Source organism: Euprymna scolopes, chromosome 8, assembly GCF_053919585.1.
Source record: "Euprymna scolopes isolate OS-2025 chromosome 8, ASM5391958v1, whole genome shotgun sequence".
NCBI lineage: Eukaryota > Metazoa > Mollusca > Cephalopoda > Sepiida > Sepiolidae > Euprymna > Euprymna scolopes.
In genome coordinates this window covers 151,945,477-151,959,961 of record NC_136489.1, presented here as the reverse complement: position 1 = coordinate 151,959,961, position 14,485 = coordinate 151,945,477, and the positions used below count along the sequence as shown (strand labels likewise).

The window sequence follows — 14,485 nt, the reverse complement described above, 5'->3', positions numbered from 1 at the left end:
TTATTTGTTTGTTTTTTTAATTTTTTCTATTTGTTTTTATTGTTTTTATTTGTTTTTATTGTTTTTTATTTATTTTTTATTTGTTTTTTTAATTTTTTATTTGCTTTTTCATTTGTTTTTATTTGTTTTTGTTTTTGTTTTTTTGGGGGATTTTTTTTTGTTTATTTGTTTTTAACAAATCGTTCCAAACAAAGCAAGAAAACATTTTATGTACGGAGTTTTTTTTTTAAATACTACTAGATCAAAAACTACCCAAGGATAGGTTAGATGGATAGATTCTGATTCAGAAAACCAGACAACAGCGATTCTCTACCCTTTGTCAGAAACATCGCTCAGGGAACGTGATGACTAAGCCAATTTTCTGTTAAAAGAAAATAGCATCCACTTATTTTTATGTATATTTCTACTAGTAAAAAAATGATGCAAACACGCATATTAACTCATTCAAGCGAGGCCAACGTAAATAGAAGGCCCTTTGATTTAAATTACGTAACCTGTTGACGTCGCAATTTTTCAGTTTAAATCTCACGAATGGAGCACTGAGCTGCAGCTAAATTTCCTGCTTTTTATTTGATTTGGGTTTTTTTAACAAATCGTTCCAAGCAAGGCATGAAAACATTTGATGTGCTGAGTTTTTAAAAAAATACTATTTTGAGATCAATAACTAACCAAGGGTGCGTTAGATGGATAGATTCCGATTCAGAAAACAGCAATTTTTCACCTTTTGTCAGAAACACGCTCGGGGAATGTGAGGACTAAATAATAAAATAAAGGGAGATCACTCGCTTCAATCTTTTGCGTTTATTAAGATTGGCACTTATAGCAATAAACAAAAATGAAAAAGAAACTTTTCTTGCAGAATGAAAATTTTATATTCAAAACGTCACAAAAAATTGATCAAGCATTTTTTTTTTTTTTTTTTTTTTCACGAAAAACAAATTTGCCGTTTTTTTACTGATCATTAGGACTATGATAATAGAATACTCTTATCATTGTTTTGACTCTCGGGTGTATATCTGACACAGTTAATCAACCGACAACCACACCACTCTGTCTAAAAACACATAAGATATAAACTGATATATACTCGAGAGTCAAAATAATGAAAAGAATATTCTCTTGTCATAGCCCTACTGATAAGTGACAGAAAAGACTACGTTTTACTGGTGAATATAATAAAGGGAGATAATCAATAATTGTTTTAACAGTGTTCACGTGCATTAGGGTTGCCTGCCCTTGTCCACCGATTTGTTGGACGCTTTTTTTTTTCACACTCATCAAAACAGAGTAAAATTTCATTTTCTTGAAAAAAAACAAAAAACTCCTTAATCAAATTACGTCATTTTTTGGGAATGTTTCATCTTCGTCCCGTGACTGGTACATACATTATACAGACACTTCTGTGTTTTCTTTAATTTTAAAAGCCGCCATAAGTGCCAATTTGAATAAGCATCCGATATCCTAGTACATTGCAGTCTTCCATTTTCTGCAGTTCTTGAACCAACAAACTATACGCAGAAACAGTTATTTTTTGCACTTTAACGATATTAAATACCACTATATCATTATATATTAATGCATGTTTTACATGGTTGATAAAGGAAAGACTATAATAATATGTCAAATTCATCTCTGACACCCTGTATAATTTTACACAGGAGAGAGGAGGCCGTTCCAAAGGTAATCTAATATCCATAGTCTGTAGGTGGAGATGCCTGCGCGTGAGACTTTTGTGGCAGGAGATGCGCAATCTCCAACCATATTTCTCCTGAGTCGACGTTGTTAAATACCAGTGGCAAGTAAAGTGTATGTACAAGATAACTGAAAACAAATGCCGAGATAAGCGGAGAGCACATACAGCGCCTAGAATTCCCAAATATTCACACATCTGGTACTAACCAGGCTCAACGTTGTTTAACTTCGGTGATCTGACGAGAACCGGTGTGTCAACGCGATTATGCCGTATATATATATATATATATATATATATATATATATATATATATATATATATGTATATATATATATATATACTAGCAAAAGTACCCGTCGTTGACTGGGTTCAAAAACAGCCTACAGAAAATGGACTCTGATTTATGAAAGTATGACAGGTTATGAAAAGAAAGGGTTGTAAAGAGAGAGCTTCGAATTTGGGGGTATCAAAACCAAAGCAAAATATGATGAAAGTAAAAATAAAATCGATAAACCCCATAATTTATTATACCATACATGTTCACACTGAAACACTTAACACAATATTCTGTGGATCTATATTAAAAAAAAAACCTTGTTAAACTTTGTGACATATTTCCATTCTATGGAGGTCAGGCGCGAACGGACACCCCATAATTTTATTATACCATATTTCTTCAAACTGAAACATAATTATCAAAGTATACTTACGCAGATATATATGAAAAGTCTTCATTAAAGTTTGCGTCTATTTCCATTCTATGGGGGCGAGGCGCGAACGCAGACTCCACAATTTTATTATATCATCCCTATTTAAGTGAAAACATACTTATCAAAGCATTCTTATGTACATCTATATCAAAAACACTTGTAAACGTTTTTTTTTTTAATTTTTTATTTCCATACTTTGTGGGCCAGGCGCGAACGCAGACCCCACAATTTTAATGAACCACCGTTCTGCTAGATCAAACATACCCATTCCTGTGTCTCGATACATCTTCTATCATTATATGTAACCAGTTTTTTTAAAGTAGTCAAACCATATAGGAACCTATTCGTGACCAGACACACACGCACACACACATTCAGCTTTATATTGTATATATATATATATATATATATATATATATATATATATATATATATATATATATTGTGCGTATATGTATATATATGTGTGTGTATGTACGTATGTATATATATGTGTATATGTATATATATATATATGTGCATATATATATATAAATGTATATGTGTATATGTGTTTATATATATATTATATATATATATATTTGTGTGTGTGTGTGTGTGTGTGTGTGTGTGTGTGTGTGTGTGTGTGTGTGTGTGTGTGTGTGTGTGTTATTATAGCAGATGAAAACGGTGGTGATTATAGTTATTAAATAGGTTCGATTTTTGTTCGTATTTGTTCTAAGTAGAGCGCATTGATTTGGCATCGATCTCAAAATTCGTGTGTACCTACATTCACATCGAGCTAAATATGCAGTTTTACTGATAGTCATATTTTTACTGCGACGGTTCAATTGCGAATATCGAAAATAGAATAAAGAAAACAAAACAAAAGGTTCCGTGCAAACTAATTCCATGTACAAAGCTTAAAAAGAGGCGATGAACTAAAAAAGAAAACCTATTTACGCAGGCACATTCAGTGACTTTCGTTGAATTACACATTAATAAAGTACACGATTAGTCGGGCTGCTCTCGTGACGCCAGCAGACGCAAAGACCTATGCCTCGTGGGAAAATCGCAAATGTTATTTACGTTTATTTTTCTGTGTATCTAAAACTAAACGGATTTTCTATGAACATAGCTTATTTCCAAGAACTTCCCATCCGTGGAACACATTACTACCAGACTTCTTCCTCGAAGACTACAACATGGTCGCCTTAAAGTCCAATGTCAACAAACACTTATCGAGCCGACCTCTTAAAGAATTACATTTTATTTATGCCCTTACTGATTTCAAGACTTTCGAACTATTGTTTCTCTTATAACTAACAATTTCGTTTACCCTAATACTCGAGCGGTTTTTGGCCTTTATAAGTGACGACGTAGTGATATTTTTTTTAATTAATGTAGAAGCATTGAATGTGCCTGAAAAGGAAATAGAATGTATCGTCGAAATGAATAATTAGCAAGTGAGGCATGCATGGTGCCCCGTGAGGCATAAAATCAATGACTAAGTTCAGCATTTACCCCCGCCTCATTTAGCCTCAAAAGTCCCCGGAGAATGTTAAATCCTGGTGAAAATGAACAAACGGTGCCGTTTTAGGCATTACCATATGTAGATTTGAGTTCTGCGCCATGCAAAAAAGAAATTATTAAGTTTTCCCCAACCTCCCACCCACATTTAGCCTCAAAAGTCCTCAAGGCCTTAACATATTTAAATTTGAGTTCAACACAATGCAAAGCTGCTAAATAGACATAGAAGATTTTGGACAAATATGGTGAAATAATCCCAAAAATGGAGTTTTTCTAAGCCCTAAAATAACCCCTGGGACAAACCTAAGTGTTACCGTGAAGTATAGACAAACAAAATTATATGGAAATCAGTTAGTTACAACTTTTCAGAAAGTTTTATAAAAATCCAAGGCATCAATTTTTTTTTAATAAGCACAAAAGTGTCAATTTTAGCCATTTTAACACGAAAGGAAAACTGGGGGAGTTCTGTTACTTTTTTACTCATATAATGTTTAATGTTTGTGCAAAATTTCAAAAAATTCCAAGGCGTAGTTATTGAGAAAAGTGCGGACTGACGAACAGACAAACGGGCGAACTGACGAATAGACAAGGGTGAATTTACAGGTCCACCCTCCTTTTGTCGGGGGATCAAATAGTATGTGTATTGATGTTTTTAGTTTCGTTTATAACGGAATATAAAGAATATTATGGAAAGAAGGTTTAATACATAGATATTCTATAAAAAAAAAGAATAAAAATAACATTTGGTTCACCCCACCATACAATAAGATGAAAATTTATAAATCTTATCTCCTAGTATTGTTTCTCATATACGGGGTGTCTTCAATAAGTTTCCAGACTTTTTTGTTCAGGCATTTAAAATTGTCGCAGATTCTTGAAAATTCAGTATGTTACTGCTATACATCTTATAAGATCACTGACCAATCTTTATTTCACGTTCAAATGAACAGCTACAGCAGGAATTGGAATACATCCTACTAAAGCCTCATTATCACAACTAGTGAATTTCAAAAATGCAATCTGGACGTAAGGACACATTAGGAGAACGATATGCAATAAAATTGTTTTAAACTTGGAAAAAGAACACGCCACAGAAACGTATTGAGTGCTTCCGGTTTTGGATTAACTTGCATGAATTGAACGTCAGTTTTTGAGTGGTATAATATATTCAAGGACAGCAGGGAGTCTGTGAGAGATGATGAGAGGTGTGGGAGGAGTAATGAAGTCAGAGCTGATTGGCCAAATAAAGAATTTCATGGATAAGGACCGTCGTGTGTCTATAGAGACAATCAGTGCACAGTTTGATGTCAGTGTGGGAACTGTACACACAATTATTCGTGAGGGAACTGAAGATGTGAAAGATTTGCGCGAAGCTTGTCCCATAGAGTGCTCAAAAAAGATCAAAAAGAAAGACGTTGTCATGGCAGCAGGGAGATGGTCGAGCTGATCAATTCATATCCCGCTGTTCTTGATGCTTTAGTGACCTGCGATGAAAGCTGGATCTAATGCTATGACCTACAGGCGAAGAGACACAGTTCCTAGTGGAAGCATGCTGGCTTTCCTAGACCCAAGAAGGTCAGAAAGAGCAAATCCACTCAGAAACTTATGATGATCCTTTTTTTGACACCACGGGCATGATCTACATGCACTGGGTTCAAGTCAACAAGAAATACTATGTTAAGGTTTTAAGGGAGTTCAGGAAGAGATTCCGTCGGAAGAGGCCAGCACTCTTCAAAACAGGTCAGTGGCATTTCCACCAGGACAATACACCAGTTTACAACGCCATCCTTGTTACAGACCATTTAATCTAAATGGATATCAAGATAGTTCCCTGCCTCCATCCTCCCTATAGTTCAGACTTTCTCCCTGTCTTTAGGTTATTCCCTAAGCTCAAGGAAAACCTAAGAAACTGATGACATGAGACAATTGATAAGATGAAAGAGGCTGTGATGAGAGTCATTGATAGGCTCACACAAGAGGACTTCCATGGTGCCTTCCAGGAGTTATCGGAACAGTATACCAAGTGGATTGCAGCCGGGAGAGATTACTTCGAAGGGAACTAGAGTTCATGTGTGTAATATTAATAAAAGTGTCCATATGAAAAAGTCTGGAAACTTATTAAAAGCACCTCGTAACTAACAATTTCATTTACTCGAGTGACTTTTGGCCTTTATAAGTGATAAGATAAAACGTTAAGTTAATTTAGAAGCATGATATGTGCCAGAAACATAAATAAAATTTTCGTCGGAATGAATAATTAAATAGTATATGTTTTGATGTTTTAGAAATAACATTTGGTTTGCCCCACCATACAATATGGATGCTGAAAATTTAAAAATTTTATCTATAAACATTTTCTCTTTGCATAAACTATTGAATATAAATTATTTGAAACTGATTTTCAACTGGGAAAATAACGAGAGATCATTAAAGCTCACAATAATAAAATATTAAACGAAATACATTATTAAAAAAAACGACAAATATAAAAATAATCTATAACATGAATCTCACCTGTGTGTTTAAATGTATGTATGTATGTATGGATGGATGGATGGATGGATGGATGGATGGATATCTGCCTAAAACTTGCGACAGAGGCTACGGATTTTCACGAGATCGGTATTGTTTTGACGCCCGACGTCTCGGACGACAAATATCGAAATATTGGCTAAAACCATTAATTCCTTCACCCTAAACATGGCAGTTTTCTACAAGGAAGGGTCGATTTTTGCAAGCCATTTTTGAAAGTTGTATTGGTTGGATTGTCTTTGCCTAATTTCAACGTTCCGAACTTTCGGTCGCGTCATGGAGTAGCGGTAAGACGTCAGATTTTCTTTCACTTTCTTTCTGCCTTCATGTCCCGGGTTCGAGTCTGCCTGCCTACTACCACTTTTTTTTATCAACTCACACCTCCAAACACCCGGGTAACGCCGGGAACCCAGGCTAGTAAAATATAATTGAGAGAATATTATTTTCATAAAAATAAAAAATAGCAATATTTTTTATAGAAATAAGAAAAGGCAAAATCATAAAAATGTAAGTATAAATAAGGATGAAATAATTGTTTAACAAGAAGTATAATTTACCAGTTCGAACGACCATAATATTATTTAAGAGAAACCGCATTAGATATTTTAATATAAGTTATAGCCATTACACATTTAGTTACAAAACCACAAATAGCGTAGATCACTATCCAATCGTTTGGGAGAACTTAGATATAGCGAACGGTTTCAGGGAGTTGACTGGAAAATCTTTATATTGTAGATTTCTAGACGACCCGTGGAGATTATATTTAAGTGAGAAGCCAGAAATCTTTAAGTTCAAAGATGTAAAAAAAAAAACCCCTAAATCGTAAAAGTGAAATACTAACAAACTGTAGATATAAAACAGATTTACGTTGGTATAAAAATAATGGATTTAAAAATATAAACAAAATGATAAAATTTATTCTTAATTAATTCAATTGAAACTTTTACTACGTTATTTAATAAATCGAATAAAACTGAAGAAAACCCGTTAGTGTCCATATTGGTGGTAATGTAGACCCTAAATCTCATATAATATTAAGTGCCTATTAAGTGGTTGATTTTAGAACTATACTTAAGCTAAAATTCAAGATGGATTCTGAAGTTAATCTAAAGAAAAATTAATAAACAAATACTTATTGTTATGACTTAGTTTATGAATTAAGTCCCTTATTTGTAAAGACTTTCGGTCACGTGGCTTATCGATGTCTCCGCTGCTCTCACAAGATGACCTCATGCAAACAGGGACGTGCATAGGGAGGGGGCGCTAGGAGTGGCCAAACATCTGCCCATTCTACTTCTGTTTTAAAAGTGCCCTTTTTAGGGGAATGTATTATAGGCCTGTGCCCCACCTATACGTCGTTTTTCACTTGAGTACCTGTCTTGTAAAAGTTATCTGCGCGTCACCGAGTTCAAAGATAAAATAGTGAGGAATAAATATATAAGGAATGATAAACGGTTCTCTTTAAATATTCCAGATGAGAAAAAAGAGTACTACGAGTATTTACGAGTTCTAATTACGTGCTATTATGATTTGGTTTGATTTTTTTGTTCTTAAATTTTATATTTTTGTTGTTTGTAGAAGCAAAGATGACCAGAGAACGACGGATCTTAGTGCCGAGAACGACGGATCTTCGGATCTTAGTGCCGAGAACGACGGATATTAGTGCTGAGAACGACGGATCTTAGTGCCGAGAACGACAGATTTTATTGCCGACTGTGTTACGGCCTTAATAACGATGGGTATCACACCTGTTCACAAGGAACCGGAGTTCGATGCAGCTCAACTCTGGCACTACCGTGTTATAACCGCCCCTAATACAACGAGAGAGTGCTTGCCTTTGAGGGGCGATGGTGATTGTGGTGATGGTATTGTCGATGTTGGGGACGACAAGTATGTTCTGCTGTTGGTTGTGCTTTTCTTTGTGAGTTGATTTATTTCTGTCACTTTAAAAAAAATTAAATTAAAAAAACAAAAACATAATAAGTATATTGGTTTTTATTAATCGAAATCCCCTGAACAGCAAGGAAGGAAAAGGGGAATAAAAAAAAATGCATTTTATATCTGGAACCGAGTTGTTACGTTTTTACTTGTCGTCACGTAGGAACTTGTGGAAGCTGAATGCTTTCAAGATGTCAGCGAGAAATCCGTTACTTGTCAAATGTTAGTAACTGAAAACAATCGAGAGGAAATTGCGAAAGGAAAATAAACAGAAATATGAACATGGAAATCAAACACACAAACATAAGTAAAATGCATGTGTTTGTGTGTTTGTGTGTGTGTGTTTGTGTATGTATGGGCGTGTGCGTTTTGTGTGCATGTGTATATATGTGTATGTTTGTACATGTGTGTTGTGTGTATGCGTGTGTTTATGTGAGTATGCGCGTGCTTGTATGTGTTTGTACATGCATGCATGTGTGTGGTTGAATTCGAGCGTTTATGCTTGTATACGTGTTTGTATGTGTATGTTTGTGTTTGTGTGTGTTTTTATGTTTTTATGAGTGTGTTTGTGCGTGTTTGTACATGTGTAGTGTGTGTATGCGTGTGTTTGTGTCAGTATGCGTGTGTTTGTATGGGTTTGTATATGCATGTATGTGTGTAGTTGAATGTATGTGTTTATGTTTGTATACGTGTTTTTATGTGTGTGCTTATGTTTGTATGTGCGTGTGTTTATGTTTGTATGTGTGTGTTTGTGTGTGCTTGTCTATGTATGAATGTGTCTATGTGTGTGTTTGTACATGTGTGTGTTGTGTGCATGCGCATGTTTACATAAGTAAAATGTATGTGCTTTTATGTCTGTGTTTGTGTGTTTGTTTGTGTATTTGTGTATGTATGAGCGTGTGCGTTTTGTGTGCATGTGTGTATATGTGTGTGTTTGTACATGTGTGTTGGGTGTATGCGTATGTTTATGTGACTACGCGTGTGTTTGTATGTGTTTGTACATGCATGCATGTGTGTGGTTAAAAGCGTGCGTTTATGCTTGTATTGTGTATGTATGAATACGTGTATGTGTGTATGTACATGTGTGTTTTCTGTGTATGCGCGTATTTGTACATGTGTGTTGTGTGTTTGTATGTGTTTGTCTATGTGTGTATGTATGTGGTTGCATGTGTGTGTTTTTATGCTTATATACGTATTTGCATGTTGTTGTTTGAGTTTGTATGTGTGTGTTTGTGTGTGTGTTTGTGTATGTAGGAAAGTGTGTATATTTATGTGTTTGTGCGTATACGTGTGTTTCGTGTATACGAGTGTTTGTATGTGTTTGTATGTGTGTATATGTGTGGTTGCTTGTGTGTTTTATGTGTATATCGTGTTTGTATGTGTGTGTTCGTGTGTGTTCGTGTTTGTATGCATGTGTTTGTGTGTGTTTGTGTATGTATGAATGTGCGTATTTGTGTGTATGTGTGCATGTGTTTATATTTGTACATGCATGTGTTTGTGTGTATGCGTGCGCTTGTGTGCGTTGTGTGCTTGTATGTGTTTGTATGTGTTTGTCTATGTGTGTATGTATGTGGTTGCATGTGTGTGTTTTTATGCTTATATACGTATTTACATGTTGTTTTTGAGTTTGTATGTGTGTGTCTGTCTGTGTGTTTGTGTATGTAGGAAAGTGTGTGTATGTGTGTATATTTGTATATTTATGTGTTTGTGTGTATAAGTGTGTTTTCTGTATACGTGTGTTTTGTGTATACGTGTGTTTGTATGTGTTTGTATATGTGTGTATATGTGTGATTGCTTGTGTGTGTTTTTATGTATATGTTGTGTTTGTATGTGTGTGTTTGCGTGTGTTCGTGTTTGTATGCGTGTGTTTGTGTGTGTTTGTGTATATATGAATGTGCGTATTTGTGTGTATGTGTGTATGTGTTTATATTTGTACATGTATGTGTTTGTGCGTATGCGTGCATTTGTGTGTATGCGTGTGTTTGTATATGTGTGTATGTGAGTATGGTTGTGTTTGCATATGTGTGTTTATATTTGTATGCGTGTTTGTGTTTCGTATGTGTGTTTGTTGTTGTGTGTGCTTGTGTTTGTATGCTTGTGTGTGTGCAGGTTTGATGAGTAAAAACTTCAGAATTACATTTTGATATTTGCACATATTAGAGAAAATGTAAAAAGATTGTTACAGACAAAATCTATTGACGCTGTGAAGAGAGATTAGCGAATGTTAGATCTTGCAATGCTTTTAGAACGCAGAATGCAATGTGACCAAAGCCATACTTATAACAGGCCAAGAAATCTAACATTTTAAATCTTTAACTGTCAGCAGAAATAGTTTTAGTTGCTAACACTTCATAATACTTCATAACACTTCATAACACTTTTAAAAGTACAAATCCGCTAAATGCAAAACTACCTTGAAATAAAAATCACTCATTAAAATACACATCTGACTTTGCTTTATACAAATTCATCTGTCTCTTCATTTATGATTATTTGTCAATAATTGTTAAATGTCTCAATTAGTTCATTGTTCTTATTATCTGTGATTTAAAAGATATAAAACATTAAGTATGGATGCGCGTACGACGTGCTTTCAATAGGTTTCCATACTTTTTTGTACAGGCATTTAAAATTGTCTTAGATTCTTCAAAGTTCAGTATGTTATTGCCATACATGTAAAATGACTGACCAATTTTTATGATTTCACATTCAAATGTACAGCTACAACAAGAATTGGAATACGCCCTACTAAACCCAGATTGTCGAAGCTAGTGAATTTAAAAAATGCAATCTGGACGTGAGGACACTTTGGAATAACTATATGCAATAAAATTATGCTTAAACTTGGATAAAATGTCACAGAAACATATGGAATGCTTAAGACTGCTTTTGGACCATCTTGCATGAATCGAGCATTAGTTGTTGAGTGGCATAAGGGATTCAAGGAAGTCAGAGAGTCTGTGGATGATGATGAGAGATGTGGGAGGAGTTAGGAAGTCAGAATACCAGAGCTGATTGGCCAAATAAAGAATTTCATGGATAAAAACTGTTGTGTGTCTATTGAGACAACAAGTACACAGTTTGGTATCAGATTCCCGAGGAACTGAAGATGCAGAAGATTTGTGTAAAGTTTGTTGCAAGGGTGCTCAGAGAAGATCTGACTATTTGCCAAAGATGGGTATCAAGACTAGTCCTCACCCTCCATATACTCCAGAGTTTGTTCCTTGTGACTTTTCGTTATTCCCCAACTACAAGGAAAACCTTAGAGGCTGTTGTTATGAGACAATTGAGGAGATGAAAGAGGCTGTGAAGAGGGTCATTGACACACTCACACAAGAGGACTTCTATGGGGCATCCCAGAAGTTGTTGGAACGGTATAACAAGTGCATTGCAGCCGGAAGAGATTACTTAAAGTGAACTATAGTTTCATATGTGTACTATTAATAAAAGTGTCCATACGAAAAAGGTCTGGAAATTTATTGAAGGCACCTCGTTATATGCAAATGACTGAGCTGTATGCGAGATGACATAACGGCAAGAAAGAAAAAGATTATAAAAAAAGAGCGTGTGTGCAGACCGGGGAGCGGTATTCAAAATGTATTCGAAAGGTATTCGAAAGGTATTGTAAAGCCTCCCTTACACCGGCCACTAGATGTGGCCTCTGACCCCGTCAAAGTCGCAATAGTCGTGATCGTCCTTCTCTCGGAAGTTCTTTACAAGGTTCTTCCATGTCGCAGGCCTCTTTGTCGGTTCAAGATACCGGTGTCCGTTGAAAATTAATTAGCTTCTCATGCAGGCTAAAAGAAAACAAACGCAGCTGGTGTCTAGTCTACTAAAAGTTAATTCACGAAATTTACAAGTGTCTTACATACATACAATTGTTTAGGTCGATCTGGGGTATTGTTCTCGATCGAGATTCGGCTCCAATCTGCTCCTTTTTGGCCCGGGCATTTGCTTATGTATTGAGGAAAAGGGTAGGTTGGGGTAAACCGCTAGACCAATCATCGATGAACGCGTTATTCTGGGGAAGTCCCGATGCCTTGCACAGTCTGAAAACCTGTGATCACTGCTCAATCTCATTCACACGCTCACAGGGGTTGACCGTTTGACCCCGTCTAACCTTACACTCAAATTCCAGACGTGCTTGAGCCGGGTTTCGCCAAGCCAAGAACGAAATTATATTTCGCTCCAACTTTAAAAATGACATGCCATGTCATTTTTCTCAAACAATAAAATTATATGTCTGTTCTACAAAACACAATAAATTCATCCTTTCAGCTAGGTTACCTGCCGCTGCCCGGTCACCCAATAATGCTTAACAGACAATATCAGCATAATTACACTGCCTTACTAAGTGTTTAGGGGGTCACACCATAGTATTTGAAAGGTATTCAAGTATCACGTCGGAAAAGGACTGAGAAATGGATTTGTTAGGCACGGTGGCCGAGAGCGATAGGAAAAAGACTTGTAAATAAATGTCTGCATAAAAACGTATAAAAATAGTGCTGTTTCATTAAGGAAAAAGGTAGTCAAATTGAATTTCTTTCATCTTCCTTTCTTATGTTCCTTGCGACGGAGTCTACAACATGTTGGATTCCTGCATATTAACGACTACGTTACAATCCAACAAGGAAATTTTCCCACTTTTACTCTTATTTTGATTATTTTAGGAACTTGACATCGTCTGCAGTAAAAGACTCCAGTTGCACAATCAAGGTGACTTGTGATAGGGATGGCGATAGGTGTGACCTTATTGAATCGTTCAAGCGTATTGAAGTCCCCATCTTATAAATAATAATGAACTCATCTACTTACTATAAATACCTGGAGAATATTCGCTCGGAATTATGTATCAGTTACACACACTTAGCAGTTAAACTGACGTATAACCACATTTTTTTATTTGTTGTATTTTCTTTTCTGTTCATTATATTTTGTTTCTACTAAATGTCTTGTGTCTTTCTTCCGAACGATTACCAGTTCAAAACACTTGCGACGAGGAATTGAAACCTTTGTCACCCATAATACTGGTGACGAAGGATTGGCTAAGAACACTGGTGACGAAGGATTGGCAAGGAACTCGCACAATCGCTTAACCTGCGATAGGGTTGGCCGTAAGTGTGACTTAATTGAATCGTTCAAAATTTTAAACAGACATTGCTACCAATGATTTGTTTTTATTGTGTCAAATAAATTAATCGATCTGATCGCTCACTCCAATAAACACCGGGATTTGTTTATTGAGAAAGTAATTAATTATTGAAAATGGCGTCCAGACCGGAGTGGAATGGGTCCGTAACTGGATGATAGCATTTAATGCTGGTAAGACTAGGCTACTCTCTTTTAATAATTACTAGATGCTTCTCCAACCACCGATATTCATGATAAATAACAGCCTACCTAAGAATTCTTCTTTCAAACTCCTCGGCTTAACATTCACGGGCAATATGAACTGGAACAAATACATTGAGGAGATTGCGAAGGTTGTTGCAAAGAAGGTGAGTTCCCTCTACCATGCTAGAAAACTACTCACACCTAATAGTATCCTGTATCTCTACAAGGCCACCATTAGCTCATGCATAGAATATTGTTGCCACATCTGAACAGGTGCATCTACCACTACTCTCTCTCTCTCTCTCTCTCTTTCTCTCTCTCTCTCTCTCTCGTATAAGGTCAAAAAAGAGTTTTCAATCTAATAGATCCCACTTTGTCAACTAAGCTTTAACCACTGTCCCATCGCCGCAGTGTTGCATTCCTGTGTTAGTTTTACAAGTATTTTAATGGAATGTACTCTGATGAACTCGTTACAGTTGTGCTTCCTCGACGTACATATTCCCGACACACCCACTTAGCAACAAAATCACACCCCGTCACTGTTGTCCCTAGATGCCACAATACTTTCTTCCCTCGAACAGCTATACTTTGAAATTCCCTTCCTGCTATCTGTTTCCCTGACTGTAACGTTTAAATTTTAAATGTAACGTAAACCAAGATTTTGTTAATCTTCCCGAGGTATGCAAGTGGCGAAGTGCCTTGTTGAGAGTGAACGTAAGTAAAAAAAAAAAAAAGATATTGGCCACTATATGATATATTTGTCAAA

The 14,485-nt window shown here is 35.8% G+C and overlaps 1 pseudogene; it reads right to left on the bottom strand.

Moving 5' to 3' along the window:
• Nucleotides 1-1,851: 1,851 nt before the first annotated feature.
• Nucleotides 1,852-1,968, bottom strand: LOC145284153 (5S ribosomal RNA; annotated as a pseudogene).
• Nucleotides 1,969-14,485: the final 12,517 nt, after the last annotated feature.